We start from the raw sequence: 23,387 nt of genomic DNA, 5'->3' as shown, positions 1-23,387 counted from the left end.
GCAAGGGAACAAAGCATGCCAAACAAACCAGAATAACTCAAAAGCAGATTCCACAAAAACCACAGTGAAGAAAATATCAGAGAAGGAATTTTGAAAGTTTATATTTCAACTGATCTATGAGATAAAAGATAATGTAAAAAGTAAAATCACAAGAAGTAAAATATCAATAAGGAAATAGAAGTTCTAAAGAAAAATCAATCAGAAATTTTCAAAATTCAGAAATCAATAAACCAAATTAAAAATGCAATGCAAAGCATCACCAATACACTAGATGACTTAAAGGACAAATATTCAGGTAATAAAGAAGTAGTGCATAATCTTGAAAATAAAGTTCATCATGGAGAAAAGATGTTACCAGACCATGAACAGAATTTAAAGTATATATATAATAAGAAAAGGCCAAATTTAAGATTCACCATGATAGATGAAGGTATTGAATTTCAAAACAAAAAATGAACAATTTTTTCAATGAAATAACTGAAAATTTCCAAAATCTTAAGAATGAAATGAAAAATTAAACACAGGAGGTATATACAACTCCAAATATATAGAATTATAACACTCCTAGCCACAATAGTATGAAAATGCCTAACATACAGAATAAGTATAGAATTTTACTTATAATAGAATTTTAAAACCTGATAGTGAAAAATGATTGGTCATATTCAGAGGCAAACCGATCCAGATCTCAGCTGATTTTTCAAAGACCCTAAAAGCTAGGAGGTCTTGAAATAATATATACTAAGCTCTGAATGAAAACGGATTCTGCATAGAATACTAAATTATAGCAGATTTTAATATGAGACAATAACATCCATAATAAACAAAAGTTAAAAAAATCACAACTAGAAAGCTGGCATTATAAAACACACTCAATAAATATTTTATTAAGAAAAAATAAAATATGCAAATAAAAACATACAGAAACTAAAACTAAAAGAATAGTTAATCAAAGTAGAATCTATTTCAACTTGATAACGAGAAATGAACCAAAATAACAGGAAACATAAATCATCTCTCAATAATAATGCTGAATGTTAATAGACTCAACTCATCAACACCCTTTCCAAGGAGTAGCACATGCCCTGTCAGGAGAACAGAGCTTCAGTGTTTTCTTCATGTAGACATAGAAGCAACACTAGACCGTGTCTCAATTCTATGCCTGATATGGTGCTAGTCCAGTTTTTTGGCATATACTAGGCACCTAAAAATTCTTGGTTGAATTGGATACAATCATCTTATTCCTTCTGCCATTTCTATATTGACCCAGAATCTTGCATTTCATGTAATGACACTACAGCTAATTTTTCTGATTATTGAAAATTGTTATATTCTTTTATGTGTTAAAAAATATAGCCAGGCATGCTGGCACATGCTTGTAGTCCCAGTGATTCAGGGAGGCTGAGACAGGAGGATCATGTGTTTGGGGTCAGCCTCAGCAACTTCGAAAGGCCCTAAGCAATTTAGAAACATCCTGTCTGAAAATAAAAGCTGGGGATGTGATTTAGTCACAAAATCCCTGTAGGTTCAACCCCCAGTTACAATAAAAAATAAAATAAAATGTGTATGCTACATAATGACATTTTGAACAACAACAGACCATATACATGTAGAAGGTTTCATGAGATTATCTTGCCTAGGGATATCATAGTCATCTTAGTTTGTTGAAGTGTACTCTATGATGTTTGCAGAATCATGAAATTGACAAAAATGCATTTCTCAGATCATATACCAATCATTAAGTGACATATGACTCTGTGTGTGTGTGTGTGTGTGTGTGTGTGTGTGTGTGTGTGTGTGTGTATCTCCAAGCATTCTGCCCTGTTTGGATTTTTGTCATTTGTAAATAGTGAACACACAGGTTAATGATATTAACATTTTAATGCCAAGTTTAAGAAGTCTCAGTGATCTGAGTGTTTCATAACCTTAGGAGTACTCTTAAGACAAATTTGATTTTAGTTTTAAGAAATAATTCTTAATATCAAAGCTTAAACTGTTTGCTTAACATTTAGACAACCAATAAAATGCCTCAGAATTTTTTAAATGACAACTTTATTGAGATATAATTCATATACCATGAAATTCACCCTTTTGCTGAGGGCCATTACCAAGTAGGAATGACGCATCGAAATTTCCTTGCCAAGCGTACCCCATGCTGCTTAGAGGACATTTGATGGGACATTGCATGCATGCTTTAATGAGGTGACCTTGCTCAAGGACCTAGGCAGATCCCGGTTTAGAGCTGATCAGGTTTGAGGAAGTAACCGGCTCCTTGAGTTTAAGGCGTTGCCAGTTTAAGATAATGGGTTTTAGGGAAGTTGGAAGTTGAAGATTATTGCTGGGATTAGGGTGTTCCTGCTGCTTGTTCCCGTTGAGTTCTCGTGAGATTAAAATGGGATTGGGAGATAGCCTCGTGGAGTAGGTGAATTGTGTGGGAGACGGCAGAACGTGTTTGCCCCTGGACCTGTGTGGAGGTGGTGTGAGAGCTGGAATAAAGAATTGCTGTTTGAATCTACAAAGCTGTGTGGTGGCTCGTGATTCTGGTGCCAAGCATTGACCTTGGCACCCTTTGAAAGTATGCAATTCACGGATTGTTAGGATATACACAGAATTTTGTAACCATCAACACAGTCAATTTCAGAACATTTGTATCTCTTCAAAAGGAAATCCTATACATTTTAGCTATCACCCTCTTATTCTTTCAACTTTCCCACCCCCAGCCATAAGCATCCACTAATCAGCTTGCAGTTTCCATAGATTTCTTATGGACATTTCATATAATGAATAGACTCAGACAATATGTAGCCTTTTGTATCTGGCTTCTTTCATTTTACATAATATCTTCAGGGTTCCTCCTTGTTGTAATATGTATCAGTGTTTCTTACATTTTTATGGCTGAATAATATTCCATTGGATTAATTTACACACACACACACACACACATACACACACACACACACACACATATACACACTTTATTTCTCCATTCATCAATTGATAAACATTGGGTTGTTTCCATTTTGTGCATGTTCTGGAATTTATCCTGGGAATATAACTGAGGTAGTACATAAAGAACACATTATATTTATTATAACATTATGAAAGTGAAAAACTTGACGTTACTGGAGTCTCCAACATTAAGGAATTGTTTCAGTTATGGAGCATCTGTATGATGGGTAACTCTATGGCTCTTCAGATGGTGTTGTATAAGAATTCATGGCAGAAAAATATTGAGAACTAATTGTCAAGTGGCAAAACAGTACATAAAGTGTAATCCCACTTTATAAAAATGTTTTATATGCATAGAAAGGAGGTTGGAATCATATGTAACAGAAAACAGAAGTTCTTTCTACATGGTAGGATTATGAGGGGTTATTTTTCCTTTTATGCCTTTATTTTCTAATTTTAAAAAATTCCAGTAAGTACTTATTGAACACATAGTAAGTGCCACACATTGAATGGCACATGAAAAAAGGAATGTGTGGACTTATTTATTGTGTGCACACATATATATGCATCAACTTTTGAAGATGTGATAGGATCTTACTACCAGCAGTAGGATGTTATATTGTAAGTTTAAATAGATTAAGACTTACTGATGGCATACTTAGCAGATAAGAAAGACATTGAATCACTTTTTTCTGGAGAGGTGCTGTATATTTCTGCCTTCTCATTGAAATGTGTAGCTATTCTTTTTCTACAGGAAGTGATTGGAAATGGAATGCAGAGTTTATTTATACCAACCTGGGGTCAAACCAACAAATATAAGTATAAAAATTTATAGTGTGAATGAGACTCATTTCAAAGTAATTTCTTAAATCAGAACACGAACTCAGCTTGGCCTATTCTGAGTAGTTCCAAGTAGTATTATACTGTCACGCTTTTTATTTTTAATTTATATTATTTGCAAATGTATATCTTTGATTAGGACTTAGACTGTTACTAAAATTTTATTTTATCCATGATGTATTTTTTTTAATTCTTTGATATAGAGAAGGGTCTTATTTTTTAAGTATTTCAGTGAAAAATGAGTTCATTGTGAACGCATCTTTTGAAATGTATTTTCTTCATTGCAGGTCCACCTAATCATCTCATGAAAATGGTTTCTCTATGGAAAGCTTTGTTTGCTTCCTACAAATACATGCTTATCCCCTAAGGGATGTGTTATAGTCATTGTGGACATGTTATTTAGTATGTGGATTTGTTTTTTGTTTTACAAGAAATTTGCCTGTTTATTTTTTAATAGATTGTTTAGGATGAGGAGTCTGTGTCCTTATGCAGTAGTGTGAAGAATTCCTCCCATCATCCCCCAAGTAAGCCCAGTTGCTGTTTATGAGCAGTTCCAGTTTTTTTGTAGTATAATCTAAACCTGTTATTTCCCTGCTGTATAATAAGTCAGATTTGGAACAAAAAAAAAAAGAAACTGCTCCCTCCCCCCCAAAAATTGCCAATTCCAGATATACACAATCTGTGTGGGAAAAATTTCAAATGTATCTGAAAGACACAAAAGTAGATTTGACCAATGGCAAGATATCCCTGTCCTTGGATACAACTCAGCACTATAGAGAGTCCAGTTTTAAGTTATGGAGATGGCCTGAAGCGACACATCTGCATATATCTTGTTTGAAAAATGGTCATACTTCACAATTTCAAACAATAACTAAATCAACAAAAACACAGAATATAAACAAGCAAATAAACTTATTTCAAACACATAATTTAACTATACTGAAGTGGAAAACAAAATAACTCAAATAACTTCTGAACATTACTTTGACTCCATGCTATCTGACAATTATAAACAAATCATAATTGCCATTTCTTTTTGTTTTATAACAGTGCCCCATTTAACTCTGAACCTACTTTCAATGCATTCTAGGATCGAACAAGGAAGTAAAAATATGAGATCCAGGTTTCTCACTTTCAAGAGAAAGGAAGTACAAAAATAAGAAAATACAACACAACTCTATTGTACTGCACTGGAACTTAGGTTCAGTACAAACTCATAGAAAGATACAGAGAAAAAAGAGAAGAGACGCATGTACATGGAGGGTGTGTATGAACACACACACACACACACACACACACACACACACACACATTTCCTGACTGTCTGCACTAAGACCTAGAATCAATGACATTCTAGTAAGGAATCAACAGTACACCTAGCACCCAGATCCTAACCCTCAATGCCATCATTAGTGAATAAGGAACCACAGATGGCTGGAATCAGCTAATTCAGGGTGGAGCAGAATTACAAGGTGAGTTTGGAAAATAAAGTGCCAGAATTCAAAAACATCTGAAGAATGAAGAGTCAATGTCAGGACACAGAAACCACTGCTTGAAGCTGGGCACAATGGCACATGCCTGTAATCCCCGTGGCTTGGGAAGCTGAGGCAGGAGGACTCCAAGTTCAAAGCAAGCCTCAGCAATTTAGTGAGACTCCATCTCCAAAAGGAAAAAGGTGAGGAGGGGTTGGGGATGTAGCTCACTCTAAGTGCCATAAACAAAAACAAAAACAAAAACAAAACCACTGCTTTAAAGGACTTCCCACTGGCCATATATGGAACAATTTGAGCATAAAAATAAATTACTGTAATAACAGATTAGATTCCACTGAATAAAACAGGAATCCATGAGTCCATGCTAATGTCAATATATTTTAAAAAAAAGAGTGAAAAAGAAAAGCTCTTTCTTTCAGAATTTCAACTAAAAAATGCAAAAGAAATAATCAAATTAGAAAAACCACTATTTCACATAGTAGTAAATAATTTAGACTAAATCATCAATGGATATGAAAATTCGAGCAGCAAAATAGTGATCTAATCTCACAGCATTTCTCGGCAAAATATTTATTAATAAGGTACAAAAGAGTAACTTTTCAACAAAGAATTCTGACTGACACTATTTTATTTATTTTATTTATTTATTTATTTTTAAATATTTATTTTTTAGTTTTTGGCAGACACAACATCTTTGTTTGTATGTGGTGCTGAGGATCGAACCCAGGCCGCATGCATGCCAGGCGAGCGCGCTACCACTTGAGCCACATCCCCAGCCCACTGACACTATTTTAAAGAAATAACAAAGTTATCATGATCATCAGGAATGAGACAAACTGACATCATACTGCCACATAATTGCACACTGAGAAGACAGAGCACCATTTTTGTAGTATTCCTGCCTGAAATGCATAACCTTAAACTAACAATGAAGAAAAACAGACCAACTCAAACTGGGAGACATTCTATAAAACAACTGGATTGTACTCTCAAAAAATTTCAAGATCATGAAGGTTAAAGAAAAAAACTAAGGAACTGTTACAGATTAAAGAAGCTTTGAAAGAAACAAAGTACTTGGATTGTACTCTGGCTTGATTTTTGTTTTTTTGCTCCAGACACTATGGAAACGTAACACTCTCTAAACCATTGAGACCATAAATATGGTCTTCACATTAGGCAGTGTCATTGGCAATATCCTGATTTTGTAACTGTACTATGGTAATGTAAGAGAAATGTTCTTATTCTTAGGAAACACATGGAAGTATTTAGGTGAAAAGAATCATGATGACAGCAACTTACTCTCAAGTGGTTTATGAAAAGTGTGTAGAGACAAAACTGTAATAAGAATGTACTAAAATGTTAACTAGGAAATCAGAGAATGGTATGTATTACTATTCTTGCAACTTCTCAGTGAATCTGAGATTATTTCAAAATAAAAAAATGCTTCAGACAATGTATTCATTTTACATGTTCCTTTATCAGTAAGCACAAAGATGTTTCATGCAGTAAAAAAGAAATCAAATAAATTTAAAAACATCTTTTTCATTATACAGAAACTCTAAGTGATAAGAGAGAACAGTCAGTTTATTTGGCAATTCCATTTGTTTTTAGTGGTACACAAAGTAACAATGTATCTTATAATCAATGGAGTCTTATGTTCAAAAAAATACAATACAAAGTCTCATAGAAAAAATTGCTCAAAAATGCAAAAACAACTAGCCCTACCATATGTTCTCAGAAAAAATACCAATTCTAAGAAAATATAATTCAGTAAAAAAGCCAAAGTAACTTTCTTATCAAAATCACCATTAATACCTTGTGTTGCTAGAATAATCCCCCATGGCCACATCTAGGAGGCTTCGAACCAAGGTCTTTGAGGGCTCCTTGAGAAATTTTTGCTGGTAGATCCCTACTAAAAGATCCTGTACAGTGAGAAATTCTAGATCTTGCCTGAATTCTTCCATATGTAAAGAAAAAAAACAATTAGTGAAGGTGTGTATCAAAATGGAAACAGGTACTATAACACACTTCTGCAGTGACCCATAGTTTTACTTACCTAATGCTCGTGCCATTCGTTTCAAACACTAATTGACTCTGGCTCTATCATCAGACTGGACAAGGGAAAAAAATTATTTGTATTGTATGCCTACCTTAAGTTGCTTTTAATTAATTAATGCTGTCCTCTCAAATGGGTGGGGGGAGATATAGGGAATAAAGACTGAAGAATTTGATAACTAAATGAGAACTATTAAAAACAAGTGATGTACATTAGAAAAAAACTATTGTTACTACTCACCAGTTACATTTACCTAGCAATGCTAACAAAGTGAGACTTAGGATACGCAAACACATAAAACTATTAAGAAGGAAAATATTATATAGTCTGCTCATGATTAATAAGTACAAAAGTCAAAACCCAATTTCTCTGACTCCTAGCCTAGAAGAATTCAGATAAAATAAATAATATAGTTTTCTCTCAGCATTACAAAAAAGGGGGGGATGCTACATTAGAATTTCTGTAGAAGATAATCTTATGTGGAATAATAGATGTTCAGAACACAGCATCCATTCTTCAGGTTAAAAAGACACTGCAGATATTTCAAGAGGAAGAGCTCAGAAAATATGTTATCTATCCAAGTGAAAATATATTCAGCTTTATAGTCTTCAAAATCTCTCCCAAATCAGTGAAATTTTAAAAAAAGGAATTATATATTAATCACTCTGAAACTACTCAGAATTAATCTCACAAACACAGTTAATATACAGACAAGAATTCTTTTTCTAGGTGCTTTCTGTGGATGTTCCAGTATCTAAATGGATACCTTAAGAACTATTAACTGGAAATTACCTTGCAGTAGATAGGTAGCCAGTTCCCTGGGTTTGGATGAATAAATCTATACAGGTTTTGTAATACAGTTGCTTGGTCATGCCCCAATTCAAAGTTTGAAATAGGAATCTTGTGACTAGAATCACCTGAAGGAAATAAAAAGGAGGTAGAAGTTCAAACTTTGAACAACATAAATATTATGGTGTACTCTAGAAGTAGGAGTAAGAGAAGAGAATAGTAGGTAGTTCATATTTAAGCACTTGTTCCATGCCGCAATCTTGGCTGGGCACAAGATCATGAGCCACCACACAGCTTTGTAGATTCAAACAACAATTCTTTATTCCCGAACTCACACCTGCCTTCAACAAACACGTTCTGGGGAAATCCCAGTTCTGCTGCTGCCCAATTCACCTACTCCATGAGTCTTTTTTTCAAATACTTTTTGAATCTCAGGAGAACTCAACGGGAACTCAAGGATCGGGCATGCCTGAAGCAGCAGGATACGCCCTATCCCCCCGCCCCCCAAGCAGGGTACACCTTAAACCTGGAACTTCCCTAAACCCAAGGACGGGATACTCCCTAAAACCTGATCAGCTCTAAACCAGATCCGCCCTGGTCCTTGAGCAAGGTCACCTTACTAAAGCATTCATGCAATGTCCCAGCGAATGTCCTCTAAGCAACATGAAGTACGCTGGCAAGGAAATTTCGATGCATCATCCCTATTTGGCAATGGCCCTCAGCAGTTCCATGTGCTGGTATGCTTAGGTACTTAACATTTTAATTCATAGTCTTAGTCACTTTAGGAGATTGATGATATATACAAAAGTAAAGGCCACTGAGGATCCCAGAAATTGGTAGAGAAAGATAACAGTTGGTAAATGTGGGGTCAGGACCCAAAACACAGGCTAAAGTGAGCAAGCCTGCAGTGTTTTCATTATTCCCATGCTGCCTCTTGGGAATATTTTGTTAGTAGGGCTGGGGAACACTGTAGTAATGACTACTTTTTAAGAGGTTGTATGATGAAGACTTTAATTACCAGAATAGACCAAATAATTTGAACCAACTCTCCAGGAAAAGGAATAAAATTCCTTGGGTATATTAAGAGCATATGACAAGAGTAAAGAATTACTAAGTCAAGGTACACAAGAATACAGAAATCCAAAAAAGCAAGGCTAATTTTGGAAAAGTTTTCCCCTGGGTTATTTTAGTTACAAAAGAGAAAGCAAATGGCTGAGCAGTGTGCTTTTGCAGTTTTGGGGTTTCAACTTCTAGAAGCACAGTTTCTAGAAGCCCAGCTAAGATGACAATATTACAGGTCCCAAATTACTTACATTTTCAAATACTTTATAATCAAGTACAAAAAGACAAGAATGAGAATCAAAATAAAGTTGATAAAGATCCACAGGTACTCCAGATAAATAATTATGCTTATGTTTGACAAGTTCAAATTATGAAATTCAATGTAAAATTAAGAACTATAAGAAGAGAATGCAGGGGGCTGGGATTATGGTTCAGTGGAAGAGTGCTTGCCTTGCACACATGAGGCACTGAGTGTGATCCTCAGCACCACATAAAGTAAATAAATAAGCAAAATAAAGGTATTGTGTCCATGTTCAACTAAAACAATTTAAAAAAGAGAATGCAGGATGAATTCAGCCTAAGAAGATAAACAAGACTGATCATCCCCAGCAAAATCAACCAAAAGAAAGAAGATCCAAATTAATAAAATTAGAGATAAAAAAGGAGAAATCACAGAGACATCACAGAAATCTTAAGGAACATTAGAAACTATTTATTCTCCAATAAACTGGGTAGCCTAGAAGAATTGGATATATATAGATATATACAACCTGCCAAAACTGAATCAAGAAGACAGAAAACCCAAAAGACCAATAACTAGCAATGAGAGAGAAATAGTAGTAAAAGACTTCCAAAAAGAAAGGTCCAAGACCAGATGGATCTACTTCTTTTATTTATTTATTTATTTTTATTTATTTATTTATTTATTTAATGACTCTGGATTTATTCCAATGGTGTTTTACCACTGAGCTATACCCCAATCTTTTAAAATTTTATTTTGACAGGGTGTTGTTGAGTTTCCAAGGGTAGCCTCAAACATGCAATCCTCCTGCCTCAGCCATAATACGTTACTGGGATTATAATCAAGTACCACTGAACCTAGTGAAAAGCTCATTTCTGTAGAAATTGTCCCAATATAAAAATGATGCATTTTGACTATAAAGCCAGTTCTCCATAACACATGCATACAACTTCTGACTGTAGAGTGGACCACTTATACCCCAGCCTAAGCCATCTATTTTCTGCACAGACCTCAGGTTAATGTCTCTCACTTATAGTTTCAATCTCATTGTTTTAAAACTCAGATTGGAGGTTCCCTTCCTCCAGTACTGTTTGCAACTGAGGCTCAGTCATCAGCCATTTACTAGAATAGGTTAGATTTGATACATCTCCTAAATGCTTTCAATCTCCAATGAGCAACTAAGAAAGACAGCCCCCAGAGTGTGTGTGTGTGTGTGTGTGTGTTTGTGTGTGTGTGTGTGTGTGACGGGAGGGCTGTTAAAGTTCAATTTTCCAATGCTCATGGACTCTTCATTAAAATTTTCTTCTTATATACTACTAGGTCATTGAGATTTTGTGTAGTTTTCTTCAATTCATGCTTCCTGTGAGTGAAGTGTGATATGAGGGATTTCTTTTTTGATGAGAAATCAATCCAATAAATTCGTGTAATGAACAATTGAAATCAACATTGTTACCCATGTCATCTGTCATTTATTTTGCTATTAAAAATAATAATTGAGAGGCAATCAGGCACAAACAACTACAGCCCCTTGAGTTCCTACATAATCAAATGGAAGCCCAAATTAAACAGTAAAATGAAATTTAGGCTTAACTAATCACAAAACACCAACTAAAGTAAAACTGGTAACTTTGCATGTGATTATGCCCAAGGCAGGCAAATGTCCAGCTATAGACAACCAAGTGATTTCTTCACCTCTGCTTTCAAACCATGGAAGCCCACTGCATAGGCCTCGGAGGCTTTCTGGTTCTGAGTTATGCTTGTTTTCATGAATGGTTATTTGCTCAAATTAACTTCATTAAATATATTTTATGTTGTTTTTCTTTTATCACTTCTATGTACAACTTCATTTTGGTGGCTCTGATTGCTACCCTATGATGGAGGAGCAGAATTTTACATGTGGCTTAAGCAGAGTAATGAAGTTTTGCCCTGTGTTTTCAAGAAGTTGTATCTTACTGCTGTTTACTCTAGTTTTGGAGGGTCTTTCTACTATGGGCTCGAAGATGGCCTACACAGTGTCATTTCATTGGAGTGATTGCTGTCTTGGTCACTGATACATTGTGTTATGGTGGCTTTTCCTATTTAGTGGAGGAAAATTGCTGGTATCTCCCAGAATGATAATTATGCAAACTTAAACTATCTTTCATATTCAAATAGTGACAATATAAAGCTTTCTTTCAGAGTCTCTCCAAATCTCAGGGAGGGATTCAATGAGGAAACATAAGCTGATTGGACAGCTCAGTCTTTTAGTTTTTTTGGTACTGTGGACTGAACTCAGGGCACTCAACCACTAAGCCACATGCGTGGCCTTATTTTGTATTTTATTTACAGATAGGGTCCCATTGAGTTTCTTCATGCCTCAACATTGCTGATGCTGGCTTTGAACTTGCAATCCTCCTATCTCAGCTTCCCAAGCTGCTAGGATTACAAGGCTGTGCCTCTGTACCCAGCCAGCTTAGTTTTCTTAATATATGCTATCTTCTCTTGTAATATATGGAAAATATCCTTAGAAATTGTTTGCAGACTTTTCCTAGGGCTGCTTTTATGTATTATGCTTTGTCCCATATGTATCTGCCTTTCCCCAGGAAACCTGGGATGCATCGCACTGAATTCATTTTTCACTGATATCTTTTCAAGAACGAGGTCAGATGCTAGCACAGATGAGTACTTCTGTCTTTTCATTGTGTTAGGAAAAAAATTTGCCCTTCTTTAATGGCAAATTATTTTCTTTCTTCGATCAGCAAATGTTTTCTGTAATTACTCCACGGAATGTATTGACTATATAGCATAAATAAAAAGCCATTCACTCAAAACTTCTTGTCCAGATACTTTTTAAAAATACTATTTTTTAATTGGGTATGGACTCAATGCTTTTATTTGTTTTTATGTGAACCCAGGGCCTCACAATTGTGAGGCAAGTGCTCTACCACTGAGCTACAAATCCAGACCCTTGTCCAGAGACTTCTGATGGCTAAAATCAGATCTCCTCTCTTTGACATCCATGGGTGATAATATCAAAAGGGAGCCCAAATCTTCTCGAGTTTAAATGGACTGCTAATGAATAAAATAAGCAATATGGTTTACCTTTGTAGGAGAATAAATTTTAGTCTAACTTTCTATAGGTCTATTATTTTCCTTTGGACTAGTTCCTATTTATTTCAATCACTTCTTATTTACTTATTTATTTACTGTAGTACAAGAATTATAATAGTGACCCAAATCTTCCAATGCAGGACCTAGTATATGGTACAGTCTCCACATATGTTAGATATATGAAGAACCAATAGATATAATGGTGAATCAATTGAGAAAATACATACAAACTGCTGTGAAACATACCATGCCATAATGCAAGAGCTATAACGCATATTATTATGTAATATGGAAAATATAGAGTGGGATCATGATTAAATAGATAAAGGAGGAGATGATTTCTCTTAAGTTGTATGGAATTATTACATAGGACCATGAGCAAATCATAGCTAACCACTGGAAGGATGCTACAACTCCCCAATCTTATACCCATCTGCACCCACCACTCACAAACAAACACACATATTGGAGACATAGAAAATTTCAACAAGATATACTGAATGATATATGTAAGATCAAATAATACCTTGTTTGTTTAAAACAAAGTAAAACATTTTCCATCACTTTTGATCCCTTACCAACTTGCATTATACTAAGCATCCATCACTCTATACCATATTATATTATTTGTTTATTTTAAAATTTTCTCTATGTCAATAGAAAAGTAGATGAGACAGCTGACTTTGCTTACTGCTATATCCCCTAGAATAATGACTAGTATGTATCAGCATACTTGATAATATTTATTGAATAAACAGATGGGTGAATAAATAGCAGCTGAAGGCTAGAATAGATATTTTCTTATTCTAATTCTTCCTAGTATACCACTCTGTTTCTTAATAAAGCTAATCTGCAATTTTATGTTTTGACATGAATTGTCATGAAACAGAATAAAATAAACAGAATAAAACTGGGAAAAATAATTTTCAGTTCTACTTTTTATCTTATTAGGAAGACTGAAACTTCTTGACTTCTATCTACTGTTATTGAAAGTAAACTCAGACTATTATAAGTATGAAAGTGTAAAAGAAGGTGTACATAGCTTAGATACACAATAAACACAGCAAGATTCCCCTTTTTTAAAAAAGCACTATATTATTCAACAGCATGTAACAGCATATCAAATCTTAAGAGTAATTTGTTCTCCTTAGCATGCACTTCTTGTAGCTCAGAGATTAGGAAAGGTATATAAGGAGTTGAGGACATACTGAACACATCCTTCCTTCTAAGCAATGTTCTAAATGCATGACACTTGTTATATTGTTTTATTCTCACAATAATCCTGTAGAGTGGTCACTTTATAAATAAGAAAAATGGGCAAAGAAAGATACATTCCATTGCCCATTTATTTGGGAGGTGGAAGAGCTAAAACCCCATCTTTCTGAGTACCACACTATATCATGCTAATGTTGTTTAAAAAGAACAGAGGAAAATATCCTTTAAAACATGAGTCAGCACCCCCACCCCATGGTTTCCCTCTTCCCTATATATTTCCTGTTAAGCCTCACCTGTGTCAATCCTTAAATAGTAGAAAATACTTAAGAAATTTTCTAGGGGCTGGGGATGTGGCTCAGGCGGTAGCGTGCCCGTCTGGCATGCTTGCGGCCCAGGTTTGATCCTCAGCACCACATACCAATAAAGATGTTGTGTCCGCCGAGAACTAGAAAATAAATATTAAAAAAAAATCTCTCTCTCTCTCTCTCTCCTCTCTCACTCTCTCTTTAAAAAAAAAAAGGAAATTTTCTAGCAATCTGCTTCTGACAACTGGGTTAAATCTGACATCAGAAGCAATTGACACAGTGGAGGCCAGCATGTTTGCAGTGTAGATGGCATTTTAATAGTCACTGAATGATAAAAAGCTGCAGACACAATTTTGACTCATGTGACACAGATTTTCCCTTCCTAAATTCATGAAAGGAAAGGAATCAAAAAAGGAAAATAAGAAATGATGTTAGAAAAGAAGCAATGGTGTTTAAGACAACATTCATAATCTTGAACACCACTTGAAAACAGTCTTAAATACACTGTATGTGTTTAAATGTGTTTTAATATTTCAACTACTGTATAAAGATTTAAAACTTCTTTAAACAATGCAATGCTTGCTTTATGATCACTAAAATATTTTCATCTATATATATATATATATATATGTTTATGCAAAAATTGTTATTTTCAGGACACCTTCAAATTGGCTCTTTGTCTTTCTCTGCTTCAATGCAGGCCTAATACCTGCCTTCCTATGATCTCACACTTTATACACTTTCAGCATCCAAATACATGTATGTAAAATGTCTACTTCCATAAGAAACCTTCTCTATTTAGCAGGTAAAAAAAATGGTAAGAAAAAATTCTTCATACATTTTTAATATTGAATTCTTTAATGAATAACTAGCATAATATTTTCCCTTTTAAGTCTGAACTCAATAATTTATTGATATTCATTCACTATAACAAATACACCACTCTAATATAAGATACTACTATTAACAACAATTGGGTGCAGGCTATATAAGAACTCTGCACTATTTTGTCAATTTTTCTGTAAACTAAGACTGTTCTAAAAAATAAAGTTCACTAATAATTGGTAGGTAGAAGATAAAGATCATTCTGAGTCGAAAAGAATGCTGTTTTTGAAACTAATATTTTCTAGATTGCTAAGTAATGTTAATTAAAAGATAACAATGAATAATTGTTTACCTTGTGAAATCTGTAGTTCTATCCCTGAGCTGACTACTTACCAAATCAATAATCTTTCTTGAGTTCATACTTGTAGAACCTATGTATATGTTTTCTTCTAGAATCTCCCATTAAACATAGTATAGTTTTGGGAAGAGAAGTAGTTAAGCAAAACTGACTTGAGAGACTATCAACTAAACATTCAGAACCTTGTGGAGATGGGTGTGTCTCTGTAGGACTTAGCTATAATGAAGTAAAATAGATATTAATTTGCTATACTATTTGTAATTACTCAGGAAACATTATTTTATTTTTTACTGCTTAGCGCAATATTCCATACAAATTTTGACATGGTGGTAATTAGCATAATCTTTTTAAACTATTTACGTAGACATAAAACAAACAGTCATGTTAGCAATTAATTTAGATATTATTTGCTCTGTTTTATATATGCTTTTTGGAAAACAATAGGACTATTTATCAAAATCTAGAAAAAGAAGTAATGTGAACCTACTTTGTCCAGTTTTGAGTACATATACAAAATAGAAGACTCACCACACATCTCATCTGTCTTGGATCCCTTCTTAGGCCTTATTGTCCATATGGTGAAAGCTCTAAAATTTACTTCTCAGGTCTGGCCTTATGCAAGAATTCTGATACATATGTATCTGATTACCTTCTTGACATTCCTACTTGGAAATCTAAACAATACTTCAATTCTAACCAAATTGAATAGATGATGCTTGATTTCTCCCAATGTGCTGCTCCTAGGAAATTTCTCCAAATTTCCATCTCAGCTAATGAAACTATAAAGTCAGCTAAATGCTCAAGCCAGATACTGAAAAATAAAACTCAATTTTCTCCATTCATTCCCTGTGTTAGGTGGCATGTTCCTAGAAGGAAAGCACAGAAGGAAATTCTCATTCATGTAATTTACTGGGGAAGTGTTCTATTATAGAGGATGCATCAGAATCACTTGAGGATGCATCAGACTTAATGTGCTCACTAAAACCCCCTTTTTAAGAAAGCTGTTCAAAATTCACCCCCAAGAATAGGTTTATCTTCTCACCCATATAAAGTAGATCATGTTATTTCCCAGAAAAAGAAATATGAATGGTCAAAAATACATGAAAAAATGTTCAACATCTCTAGCCATTAGAAAAATTCAAATTTAAACTACAATGAAATACCATCCCTCTCATCAGAATTATAAATGATGGTGGAATGTGATGATTGTTATTATCCAAAGTATATGTATGAAAAGACGAATTGGTGTGAATATACTTTGTGTACAACCAGAGATATAAAAAATTGTGCTCTATATGTATAATAAGAACTGTAATGCATTCCTCTGTCAAATAGAAATAAATAAATAATACAAGTAACTATAAATAAATAAATAAAAAGAATACAAGTAACAATAAATGTTGGTGAGGATGTGGAAAGAAAGGTACTCTCATACATTGTTTGTAGGACTGCAAACTGGTACAACTATTCTGGAAAGCAGTATGGAGATTCCTTGGAACCACCATTTGGTCCAGTTATCCCACTGCTTGATCTATACCCAAAGAACTTAAAAACAGCATACCACAGTGACAGAGCCACATCAATGTTCATAGCAGCTCAATTCATAATAGCCAAAGTATGGAAACAATCTAGGTTTACTTTAGTGGATGAATGGATAAAGAAAATATGATATATATATATATATGAGAGACAGGAGAGAGAGAGAGAGAATATCATTGTAAGTGGAGTAAGCCAATCCCTATAAAACCAAAGACTAAATTTACTAACTTTTGGATGCTAATCCAAAACAAGGGAGGTTGAGAAAGAGAATAATAGAAATCTATGGGTTAAGACAAAGGGAAAGGAAGGCAAGAGTAGTGGGAAAGGAAATATAGAAGACAGTAGAATTAATCCATCATAACTTTCCAAGCTTTGTATTTGTATACATGATGAGAGTAAATCTATATCATGTATAACCCCAAGAGTGTGATTGTAAATAGAATAAGTTATATTCTCTATATGTATCGTCTGCCAAAATATATTCTACTGTCATGTCTAATTAAAAAGAACAAATAAAAACCATTAAAGCAGATCATGTCACCTCTCCAAGATTCTCCAGTGTGTTCAGAATAAAATCAATCTCCCTTCTATGTTCAACAGCTTCCCAAGCATTTATAGTTCAGAATATCTACAGCTGCCTATTTCCTCTTCCGGAAAGCTTCTCTCCTGCCATCCTGCAAATCTTAATCTGGCCTTTAGCACTGAGATAGAGATGGATGACTGCTTCTCATTGATGATGTCTCAATTAAAATGCCACTTCCTCCAAGAGATCTGCACAGATCATTCTACCTAAATTAGCTCCACACACTGACACCGTATTGTGTCTTCCTGCTATACTTCCTTCAGAGGACCCCAGTACTACAAAGTTACTTGGTTTGCTCCTCTGCTTTCCTGTTTATCATGTGTTCCCCCATAAGAATATGAACTCCACAGATGCAGACTTAGCATCCATATCACCTGCAAGAGGATTTGGCACAGAGTGAATCTTAAACAAATACTTTTAAATACTTACAGGTGAATAATATACATGGTTTGATGAGAATAATATTTTACATTTTAGTCTTCAGTTTTTCTACCTGGTAGAGGATAGTTTCTTAGAAATTTTTTTAGATTGTTCAAGGGAAATTTGCATTAAAAATCTTAGGTCAACTTGATGATGAATTTGGTTAAAATAACCATGATTTCATTAGGATAATGAATGTATCTCCATTTGAGAGTATTTTTTTTCTCTCTTCTATCCTCTGTCCAGAAAGACCAAGATGATTAGATTGATCAAAGTTACAATTAGAATAGTTCTATAAATACTGCCAGCAAGAACTTAGGCACAGTGTGATTGCATCAGTGGCTGGATACTATGCAATCACACAAGTAACTGACGAAAATGACATTGGTAGCTTCATTTAGGGAGAGCAAACCCAGTTTGAATCATAGAAATTGAACATGAGGCCATGGCTAGAAAAATCAAAGCAACAAATGAAAAAAAATTAAGCTACAATTATGCAGAATTTGGGTGTAGGGAAGCTTCTGGGGAAACATCCAGGACATGAATATCTAGGAAACAAAATATGACCAATTAAAAGTTACTCCTTTGGATATTCAGAGGTTCTTGGTCTCCTGACCAGCAGCTTTCCTTCAATATCAGCATCACCTGGGAATTTTTGAGAAGTTCAAATCATGAGAAACCTCTAGAGAGCTCCTGAAGGAGATATCTTGGAAGGAGGACCCAGAACTCTGTGTTTTTCACAAGCCTGCAGATGATTCTACCTGGCTGAAGAACCATCTGTTTATTATCACAATAAAAGATGCAACTGTTCCAAGGCTAGAGACAATCCACTGACTTGTGGATTAATATTGACCCATTACTCATGGAGAGTACCACAAACACAAAGCGAGCCTGACTTCCCTATTACAACAGAGACTTAAGGACATTGCTTTTGCTGAAAAGCACTTGGGCCTGCTGATGCCCTATGGATAAGTAAAAATTATGAAGGCTTGGCATTTATGTCTTTATCATGCATCTGTTCCCTTTACTTTAAACTTTGGGTCAAGTTCTTGCTCAATTCTATCCACAAGTATGTTAATCAATGAAAGTTCATCTAAAAACTGGCACTGCAAGCTTTTTAACTCTAAATTTATCTAATTGATTGCTTCTACCTTCAAAACTGAGGACACCAAGGTAAAAGTAACTATGATATTTTCAAGATTTTCACGGACAGACCCCCTGGACTAGTGTGTAGAAGTCTTCAGTCATTGTGATACACCTTCAAGGAACAGTAGTCTTCTAGGCAGATGCCCCTGATGAGCTCTCCCACTCCAAGGAGGAGTAATCACCTCATGTGAACCAAAGTACCCCTTTTGGGATCACAGGTCTGAGAGATAAACATTCTGGGATAAACATGGAGATTTCCTTTTTAAGTGATCAGAGCAATGCTGCAGCCACCTGTTAAAACCAGAACTGAGATTTTGTTCAATCAGACCTTAGCCCAATATCACAATAAAAGGCAGTGTCTTCCTTTGTTCTGTAGTAGATTGATTCATTTTCATATCTATCTCTCTTCTCTCTTCTCTCTCTCTCTCTCTCTCTCTCTCTCTCTCTCTCTCTCTCTCTCTCCTCTTCTCTTCTAGAGATATACCCCCTCCCAATAATGATTGCACTCTTTGGCTTAGTTTTATTTCTATTGTCATTGCGTCAGAAGTTCCTATCTCTGGCATCATTTGCAATGAAGTCTTTTTTATCTTTATGTTAAGTACTAGCACTTTTATTGTTAACTTTTGGTTCAATCCCATGGCAATATGTCACCTATATGTTAACACTAAATATGTATCAGCATATTAAGTTTCAACCACAAGGTAGCCTAAGGATCCCAGAAACAACCCTTATAAGACTGTGATAAAGTTTGAGGATCATATAACAAAAACATTCAATATATTGCTGGACTCACAAAATAAAAAAGATGACCTAAAATTTATAAAAGTCAAACAGGGTATTAAAGAGAAGATTGAGCAAGTGATCCAAAATGGCAAAACCCATATTTGAGTTCTTAGATGAGAAAAATGTCTCAACATATGAAAAAATGTAAATTATATGAATCATTTTCTTATTGTTACTGCTTTAACTGCTAAAGAATTGAAGAAATAATATCTAGTAAATCTTTCCTTATTTAGAGTTGATGATACAATTTTCTCTTTACCTATCTGTCAATTTTATATTTCAATTTTTGTTGTGTTACAAGTTTTTTGTCTCATTGCACTTTTGCTATGAGGCTTAGCTCTTTTGTACAACTAGTCAGCCTAAAAATACATTTTCAATCATTGATTTCCTACCTTGGTTAAGTGCTGTAGAATTGTATATTTTAATGATTTCTTAATTTAATGGTAGCTGCAGTGTTTGCGAGAAAAACAAAAAAACAAACAAAAAAACTTCCAATTACTCAATTTCTGTATTATCCCTACCCATTTACAAAAATTTAAGACAAATTTGTATTTGAATAATGTGTGCCTCATTTCCATTTTGATTAAGCTTCCACTTTAAGCTCACTTAATAGATACTATTTTAAATTTATTGGAATAAAGAACAACAAATATTAAATTACTGACTTTAAAGTCCAACCTTTATGATTAGCACTTGTTTCCACAGTGATGAAGATCATGGAGCTTTTTCACCCCCAACATTGTTACAAAAATATAGTTTTATTTTCTGCTTCACAATTCAATGAGTTGAGCATTAAGTGTGATTTTTTTGGAAGTATATTTTCTTCATTTGCTATTAACAGTCCTGTCCAGTATATTCACTATAATGACTGTGTTAATCATATTCTCCTTATTGCCTGTTAGATGGTATGAAATGTCTTTTGATCCTTAACTTTTAGTATTTTATCATCCTTTTCACCCTGGAAATCCAGTAATTTGACTCTCCCATTTTATCAATTTTCTTACTGTTTATATTTTTATAATTTTACCAAAGATGACTGAAAAGAAAGGTATAACCATATTTTATATTATACAGATGCCACAAAAATAGTCTTAGAGCACTCACTATTTTTTCAAATGACCCAATTGCCATTTACAATAATATTTTCATTTCATTTACATTTCAACTTTCCTTGGCAATCAGAATCATCAAGGCAAATTCTCTCTTTATAAAGTATCTAGCCTCCTTCATATTAAAATAGCAACACAAAACAGTAAGACACCTGGGGATAAGGATTGTTGTTACATTGTTCATTCGTGTATCCCAGGATCCTAGAACAGGGCTTGGTATATATTTACAGTCAATAAAATGTGTTAAACTTAAAAATCCAAAAGGAAATGTTTGTTTAGACAGAAATAAATTCTTTTTTTTTGAATTTTAAAATGAAAACATTTTTTAAAAGGTCGGTAGGAAGTATGCAAGCCAAAATTTTTTAATAAAGAATTTATTAGTCATGTTTTAGTAGAATAAATGATTTTGATACTGACAACGTGTCAAAAATAGGCCACATATATTACTTGAAAAATAAATTTTGGTACTCAAATTTCATTGATACATGTATAGCTGTAGAAGTTTAAGACCCACCTGATTTTTAATAATGTTAATTCAAAATATAAAAATGAGAAAACACAAACTTATCTTAAGCCTCTCATGAGGAAATTAAACAAAATATTGGAAAAGTCTCAGGAAACTTATGTTTTATCCATAAATACTGGAATATTATTCTATTTGTTACTGATTATACATATATTCCATATATGTCTAATAATTTTTATGTATTCCATATATATACACACACATATATGTGTGTATATATGTGTGTGTATATATATATGTATGTGTGTATATGTGTGTGTATACACACAAACATACATATATGGAATACATATATGTATTCACTTCGCGAAACAAAAGGTAAAACTTGGATAGGACATGTGTCCTCTTTTTTGAGATTTTTTTTCTTTTTACAATCAGACTATTAAATGTAAACATAGGTTTTCCCAGTCTAATTTTCAGTTTTAAATGTGTCACAGATGCTTCAGTCACTCAAGGGGACAAAAGAAAGTGCAATTTGTCATTGGAAACAGAAGAAAACTCAGATGGTTATTGAGCTAATTCTCTATATACCATAAACATTTCCTGGTTTGAAAAATTTGGTTCAAGAAAGTAGACTTGATTTGCTGAGAAAATAGACTGTGAGAAGATTTCTATGAGCTGGCTTAGATTTCAACAGCAGCCTGCATGAAATCTATACAGAGAGCCTGCTTTGGTTGTCCCAGATCTTTTCTAGTTAACAATAACCTTCCCTAAATAATTTTTAAAACATCAATGTCCAAACTTTAACTCTTTCCTAGAAGTAGCCTGTGCTCCAGAATTTTTGTCACTATGCTTCCCATACTATACATTTATTTATTTATTTATTGGTTCCAGGGATTGAACTCTAAGCATTTGAACACTGGTCACATCCCAGCCCTATTTTGTATTTTATTTAGAGAAAGATTTCACTGAGTTGCTTAGCACCTCTATTTTGCTGAGGCTGGCTTTGAACTCAGATCCTCCTGTTTCAGCCTGCCAAGCCCCTGGGGTTTCAGGCATGTGCCACTATACCCAGCCCCATCCTATACATTTTTGAAATGTGGTGTTAATTAAAAATAATGGTTTAAATAAACATAAAATTACAATTAATATTTCATTTGCTTCTCTTACACTTCCTTCTGCCCTTCATTTCCTTCTTCCTTTTTTCCTTCATCATGTCTTCCGTCCCTCCTTTTATTTCTCCCTTCCTTTCTTCCTTTATTACCAGCCTTCATCTCTTATTACATTCTTCCTTTATTCTATCTTTTCTGCCTCCCTCCTTCTCTTCTTACTAGGTACTGACACATTCAAATACCTCATGAATCATTAAAGTGTATTAAATGCATAATTAAAATAATTATAGAGTTAGTGATAAGGTAGAGAGTAGTATAATTTAGTGTTTCATTAAAAGATTAATGCAAGGCTAGGGGGGACAAGAAAATTGTGAGAGGTCTAAGACAGTATGTCAATGTATTTGTTCCTAGAAAATCTAGTCAGTAGGGAATTTTTTAAAAAGACAAACAGGTGGAAATATTGAAGTGCATTATAATGGTCACAAAAAATGTTCTGGTGTATAAGGAGAGATGAGAGTATCAATTTAAGGACAAGAAGACACTAATAATCAGATCATGAACAGACTATAATCTGAGATGTTAAAGTTAATTTTTCTCTTTGTAAGGAAAGATATATCTTTAAAATATGCAAACATTATAGACCAAGAGATAATATTTGCAAAATTTTTAAAGAAGTGAATAACAGTAGCTCTCCATAAAAGTTAAATACTGCAACTGTATGCTAATCAGAAATTGAAAGTCCTAACAAAAGAATTCCATCTTCCCAACTCCATTACAAAGGTAGTTACTTTGATCTATTTTTTTCTATGTGCATTTTGAAAAATTCACCTGTGTGCCTGTGTATGCATGTGCATTTCATGTCATACCATATTTTATATATATTTTAGTCTATCTTTTAGGAAGTAGATATCACAAGGACTAGACTAAAAGACAAATTCAAAGAAGGTTGAACCTGGCTAGGTGATAGTAATTCAATTTTAAAGGAAATTATATGCATACATATGTG

This window comes from Ictidomys tridecemlineatus, unplaced genomic scaffold, assembly GCF_052094955.1.
Source record: "Ictidomys tridecemlineatus isolate mIctTri1 unplaced genomic scaffold, mIctTri1.hap1 Scaffold_82, whole genome shotgun sequence".
Taxonomy (NCBI): Eukaryota; Metazoa; Chordata; class Mammalia; order Rodentia; family Sciuridae; genus Ictidomys; species Ictidomys tridecemlineatus.
The sequence above is the reverse complement of the archived record's forward strand: the minus strand, read 5'-3'. Positions refer to the sequence as shown.